Genomic DNA, 6,552 nt, shown 5'->3' on the forward strand with positions numbered 1-6,552 from the left:
GTTGTTGATCCTGCAGTTGTCGATGTTAGTTCAGCAGTTGTAGTTGTTGGACCTGCCGTTGTTCTTGCAGTTTTCGCAGTCGTAGTTGTTGGTCCTGCAGTGGTTTTTGTTAGTTCATCAGTTGTCTTTATTGGTCCTGTTGTTGTTTTGGGTTCTGCTTTAGTAGTTGTTGGAACAGCGGTTGATGTTGTTGGTACTGTAGTTGTTTTTGTTATTCCTGCAGTTCTAGATTTCTGTACTGCAGCTGAAGATAGTCCTGCTGAAGTAGATCTGGGTCTTGCATTCGTTGTTATTGGTCCTGCAGTTGTCATTGTTCGTCCTGCTCTCGTTGTGGATGTAGATCCTGCAGATGTTGTTGTTGCTACTGCAGTTGTCACAAGTTCGGCAGTTGTTGTTTTTCGTCCTTTTGTTGATGGTCCTGCAGTGTTTTTTGTTAGTCCACCAGTTGTTGTTGTTGTGGGTCCTGTTGTAGAAGTTGTTGGTTCTGAGGCCGTTGTTGTTTTTCCTTCAGTTTTTGTTTTTGGTACAGCAGTAGAAGTGATAGTTCTTGCAGTTTTTGTTGGTCCTCCAGTTGTTGTAGGTACTGCAGTTGTGGTTGCAGGTTTTTCTGCAAAAGTTGTTGATCCTGCAGTTATCGATGTTACTTCAGCAGTTGTAGTTGTTGGTCCTGCCATTGTTCTTGCAGTTTTCGCAGTCGTAGGTGTTGGTCCTGCAGTGGTTTTTGTGAGTCCACCAGTTTTTGTTGTTGTGGGTCCTGTTGTAGAAGTTGTTGGTTCTGAAGCTGTTGTTGTTTTTCCTTCAGTTTTTGTTTTGGGTTCAGCAGTAGAAGTGATAGTTCTTGCCGTTTTTGTTAGTCCTACAGTTGTTGTTGGTACTGCAGTTGTGGTTGCAGGTTTTTCTGCAAATGTTGTTGATCCTGCAGTTGTCGATGTTAGTTCAGCAGTTGTAGTTGTTGGACCTGCCGTTGTACTTGGAGTTTTCGCAGTCGTAGTTGTTGTTCCTGCAGTTGTTGATGTCAGTTCAGCAGTTGTTTTTGTTGTGGGTCCTGTTGTAGAAGTTGTTGGTTCTGAAGCTGTTGTTGTTTTTCCTTCAGTTTTTGTTTTGGGTTCAGCAGTAGAAGTGATAGTTCTTGCCGTTTTTGTTAGTCCTACAGTTGTTGTTGGTACTGCAGTTGTGGTTGCAGGTTTTTCTGCAAAAGTTGTTGATCCTGCAGTTGTCGATGTTAGTTCAGCAGTTGTAGTTGTTGGACCTGCCGTTGTACTTGGATTTTTCGCAGTCGTAGTTGTTGTTCCTGCAGTTGTTGATGTCAGTTCAGCAGTTGTCTTTATTTTTCCTATTGTTGCTTTGGGTCCTGCTTTAGTAGTTGTTGGTACAGCAGTTGATGTTGTTGTTACTGTTGTCGTTTTTGTTATTTCTGCAGTTGTTGATTTCTGAACTGCAGTTAAAGTGAGTCCTGCTGAAGTAGTTGTGGGTCTTGCATTTGTAGTTATTGGTCCTGATGCTAGAAGTTGTTGGCTCTGAGGCTGTTGTTGTTTTTCCTTCAGTTTTTCTTTTGGGTACAGCAGTAGAAGTGATAGGTCCTTCAGTTTTTGTTGGTCCTGCAGTTGTTGTTGCAGGAATTTCTGCAAAAGTTGTTGATCCTGCAATTGTCGATGTTAGTTCAGCAGTTGAGGTTGATGGACCTGCCGTTTTTCTTGGAGTTTTCGCAGTCGTAGCTGTTGGTCCTCCAGTGGTTTTTGTGAGTCCACCAGCTGTTGTTGTTGTGGGTCCTGTTGTAGAAGTTGTTGGTTCTGAAGCTGTTGTTGTTTTTCCTTCAGTTTTTGTTTTGGGTTCAGCAGTAGAAGTGATAGTTCTTGCCGTTTTTGTTAATCCTACAATTGTTGTTGGTACTGCAGTTGTGGTTGCAGGTTTTTCTGCAAAAGTTGTTGATCCTGCAGTTGTCGATGTTAGTTCAGCAGTTGTAGTTGTTGGACCTGCCGTTGTACTTGGAGTTTTCGCAGTCGTAGTTGTTGTCCCTGCAGTTGTTGATGTCAGTTCAGCAGTTGTCTTTATTGTTCCTATTGTTGCTTTGGGTCCTGCTTTAGTAGTTGTTGGTACAGCAGTTGATGTTGTTGTTACTGTTGTCGTTTTTGTTATTTCTGCAGTTGTTGATTTCTGAACTGCAGTTAAAGTGAGTCCTGCTGAAGTAGTTGTGGGTCTTGCATTTGTAGTTATTGGTCCTGATGTAGAAGTTGTTGGTTCTGAGGCTGTTGTTGTTTTTCCTTCAGTTTTTCTTTTGGGTACAGCAGTAGAAGTGATAGGTCCTTCAGTTTTTGTTGGTCCTGCAGTTGTTGTTGCAGGAATTTCTGCAAAAGTTGTTGATCCTGCAATTGTCGATGTTAGTTCAGCAGTTGAGGTTGATGGACCTGCCGTTTTTCTTGGAGTTTTCGCAGTTGTAGTTGTTGGTCCTCCAGTGGTTTTTGTGAGTCCACCAGTTGTTGTTGTTGTTGTGGGTCCTGTTGTAGAAGTTGTTGGTTCTGAAGCTGTCGTTGTTTTTCCTTCAGTTTTTGTTTTTGGTACAGCAGTAGAAGTGATAGATCTTGCAGTTTTTGTTGGTCCTCCAATTGTTGTTGGTACTGCAGTTGTGGTTGCAGGTTTTTCTGCAAAAGTTGTTGATCCTGCAGTTGTCGATGTTACTTCAGCTGTTGTCGTTGTTAGTCCTGCCGTTGTTCTTGCAGTTTTCGCAGTTATAGTTGTTGGTCCTGCAGTGGTTTTTGTTAGTCCACCTGTTGTCGTTATTGGTGTGGTTGTTGCTGTTGTGGGTCCTGATGTAGAAGTTTTTGGTTCTGAGGCTGTTGTTGTTTTTCCTTCAGTTGTTTTGGGTTCAACAGTAGAAGTGATAGGCCTTGCAGTTTTTGTTGGTCCTACAGTTGTTGTTGGTCCTGCAGTTGTGGTTGCAGGTTTTTCTGCAAATGTTGTTGATCCTGCAGTTGTCGATGTTAGTTCAGCAGTTGTAGTTGTTGGACCTGCCGTTGCACTTGGAGTTTTCGCAGTCGTAGTTGTTGTTCCTGCAGTTGTTGATGTCAGTTCAGCAGTTGTTTTTGTTGTGGGTCCTGTTGTAGAAGTTGTTGGTTCTGAAGCTGTTGTTGTTTTTCCTTCAGTTTTTGTTTTGGGTTCAGCAGTAGAAGTGATAGTTCTTGCCGTTTTTGTTAGTCCTACAGTTGTTGTTGGTACTGCAGTTGTGGTTGCAGGTTTTTCTGCAAAAGTTGTTGATCCTGCAGTTGTCGATGTTAGTTCAGCAGTTGTAGTTGTTGGACCTGCCGTTGTACTTGGAGTTTTCGCAGTCGTAGTTGTTGTTCCTGCAGTTGTTGATGTCAGTTCAGCAGTTGTCTTTATTTTTCCTATTGTTGCTTTGGGTCCTGCATTAGTAGTTGTTGGTACAGCAGTTGATGTTGTTGTTACTGTTGTCGTTTTTGTTATTTCTGCAGTTGTTGATTTCTGAACTGCAGTTAAAGTGAGTCCTGCTGAAGTAGTTGTGGGTCTTGCATTTGTAGTTATTGGTCCTGATGTAGAAGTTGTTGGTTCTGAGGCTGTTGTTGTTTTTCCTTCAGTTTTTCTTTTGGGTACAGCAGTAGAAGTGATAGGTCCTTCAGTTTTTGTTGGTCCTGCAGTTGTTGTTGCAGGAATTTCTGCAAAAGTTGTTGATCCTGCAATTGTCGATGTTAGTTCAGCAGTTGAGGTTGATGGACCTGCCGTTTTTCTTGGAGTTTTCGCAGTCGTAGTTGTTGGTCCTCCAGTGGTTTTTGTGAGTCCACCAGTTGTTGTTGTTGTGGGTCCTGTTGTAGAAGTTGTTGGTTCTGAAGCTGTTGTTGTTTTTCCTTCAGTTTTTGTTTTGGGTTCAGCAGTAGAAGTGATAGTTCTTGCCGTTTTTGTTAGTCCTACAGTTGTTGTTGGTACTGCAGTTGTGGTTGCAGGTTTTTCTGCAAATGTTGTTGATCCTGCAGTTGTCGATGTTAGTTCAGCAGTTGTAGTTGTTGGACCTGCCGTTGTACTTGGAGTTTTCGCAGTCGTAGTTGTTGTTCCTGCAGTTGTTGATGTCAGTTCAGCAGTTGTTTTTGTTGTGGGTCCTGTTGTAGAAGTTGTTGGTTCTGAAGCTGTTGTTGTTTTTCCTTCAGTTTTTGTTTTGGGTTCAGCAGTAGAAGTGATAGTTCTTGCCGTTTTTGTTAGTCCTACAGTTGTTGTTGGTACTGCAGTTGTGGTTGCAGGTTTTTCTGCAAAAGTTGTTGATCCTGCAGTTGTCGATGTTAGTTCAGCAGTTGTAGTTGTTGGACCTGCCGTTGTACTTGGAGTTTTCGCAGTCGTAGTTGTTGTTCCTGCAGTTGTTGATGTCAGTTCAGCAGTTGTCTTTATTTTTCCTATTGTTGCTTTGGGTCCTGCTTTAGTAGTTGTTGGTACAGCAGTTGATGTTGTTGTTACTGTTGTCGTTTTTGTTATTTCTGCAGTTGTTGATTTCTGAACTGCAGTTAAAGTGAGTCCTGCTGAAGTAGTTGTGGGTCTTGCATTTGTAGTTATTGGTCCTGATGTAGAAGTTGTTGGCTCTGAGGCTGTTGTTGTTTTTCCTTCAGTTTTTCTTTTGGGTACAGCAGTAGAAGTGATAGGTCCTTCAGTTTTTGTTGCAGGAATTTCTGCAAAAGTTGTTGATCCTGCAATTGTCGATGTTAGTTCAGCAGTTGAGGTTGATGGACCTGCCGTTTTTCTTGGAGTTTTCGCGGACGTAGTTGTTGGTCCTCCAGTGGTTTTTGTGAGTCCACCAGTTGTTGTTGTTGTGGGTCCTGTTGTAGAAGTTGTTGGTTCTGAAGCTGTCGTTGTTTTTCCTTCAGTTTTTGTTTTTGGTACAGCAGTAGAAGTGATAGATCTTGCAGTTTTTGTTGGTCCTCCAATTGTTGTTGGTACTGCAGTTGTGGTTGCAGGTTTTTCTGCAAAAGTTGTTGATCCTGCAGTTGTCGATGTTACTTCAGCCGTTGTCGTTGTTGGTCCTGCCGTTGTTCTTGCAGTTTTCACAGTTATAGTTGTTGGTCCTGCAGTGGTTTTTGTTAGTCCACCTGTTGTCGTTATTGGTGTGGTTGTTGCTGTTGTGGGTCCTGATGTAGAAGTTTTTGATTCTGAGGCTGTTGTTGTTTTTCCTTCAGTTTTTGTTTTGGGTTCAGCAGTAGAAGTGATAGTTCTTGCCGTTTTTGTTAGTCCTACAGTTGTTGTTGGTACTGCAGTTGTGGTTGCAGGTTTTTCTGCAAAAGTTGTTGATCCTGCAGTTGTCGATGTTAGTTCAGCAGTTGTAGTTGTTGGACCTGCCGTTGTACTTGGAGTTTTTGCAGTCGTAGTTGTTGTTCCTGCAGTTGTTGATGTCAGTTCAGCAGTTGTCTTTTTTTTTCCTATTGTTGCTTTGGGTCCTGCTTTAGTAGTTGTTGGTACAGCAGTTGATGTTGTTGTTACTGTTGTCGTTTTTGTTATTTCTGCAGTTGTTGATTTCTGAACTGCAGTTAAAGTGAGTCCTGCTGAAGTAGTTGTGGGTCTTGCATTTGTAGTTATTGGTCCTGATGTAGAAGTTGTTGGTTCTGAGGCTGTTGTTGTTTTTCCTTCAGTTTTTCTTTTGGGTACAGCAGTAGAAGTGATAGGTCCTTCAGTTTTTGTTGGTCCTGCAGTTGTTGTTGCAGGAATTTCTGCAAAAGTTGTTGATCCTGCAATTGTCGATGTTAGTTCAGCAGTTGAGGTTGATGGACCTGCCGTTTTTCTTGGAGTTTTCGCAGTCGTAGTTGTTGGTCCTCCAGTGGTTTTTGTGAGTCCACCAGTTGTTGTTGTTGTGGGTCCTGTTGTAGAAGTTGTTGGTTCTGAAGCTGTCGTTGTTTTTCCTTCAGTTTTTGTTTTTGGTACAGCAGTAGAAGTGATAGATCTTGCAGTTTTTGTTGGTCCTCCAATTGTTGTTGGTACTGCAGTTGTGGTTGCAGGTTTTTCTGCAAAAGTTGTTGATCCTGCAGTTGTCGATGTTACTTCAGCCGTTGTCGTTGTTAGTCCTGCCGTTGTTCTTGCAGTTTTCGCAGTTATAGTTGTTGGTCCTGCAGTGGTTTTTGTTAGTCCACCTGTTGTCGTTATTGGTGTGGTTGTTGCTGTTGTGGGTCCTGATGTAGAAGTTTTTGGTTCTGAGGCTGTGGTTGTTTTTCCTTCAGTTGTTTTGGGTTCAACAGTAGAAGTGATAGGCCTTGCAGTTTTTGTTGGTCCTACAGTTGTTGTTGGTCCTGCAGTTGTGGTTGCAGGTTTTTCTGCAAATGTTGTTGATCCTGCAGTTGTCGATGTTAGTTCAGCAGTTGTAGTTGTTAGTCCTGCCGTTGTTCTTGCAGTTTTCGCAGTTATAGTTGTTGGTCCTGCAGTGGTTTTTGTTAGTCCACCTGTTGTCGTTATTGGTGTGGTTGTTGCTGTTGTGGGTCCTGATGTAGAAGTTTTTGGTTCTGAGGCTGTTGTTGTTTTTCCTTCAGTTGTTTTGGGTTCAACAGTAGATGTGATAGGCCTTGCAGTTTTTGT

The sequence above is a fragment of the Gadus morhua genome, chromosome 3 (genome assembly GCF_902167405.1).
Source record: "Gadus morhua chromosome 3, gadMor3.0, whole genome shotgun sequence".
NCBI lineage: Eukaryota > Metazoa > Chordata > Actinopteri > Gadiformes > Gadidae > Gadus > Gadus morhua.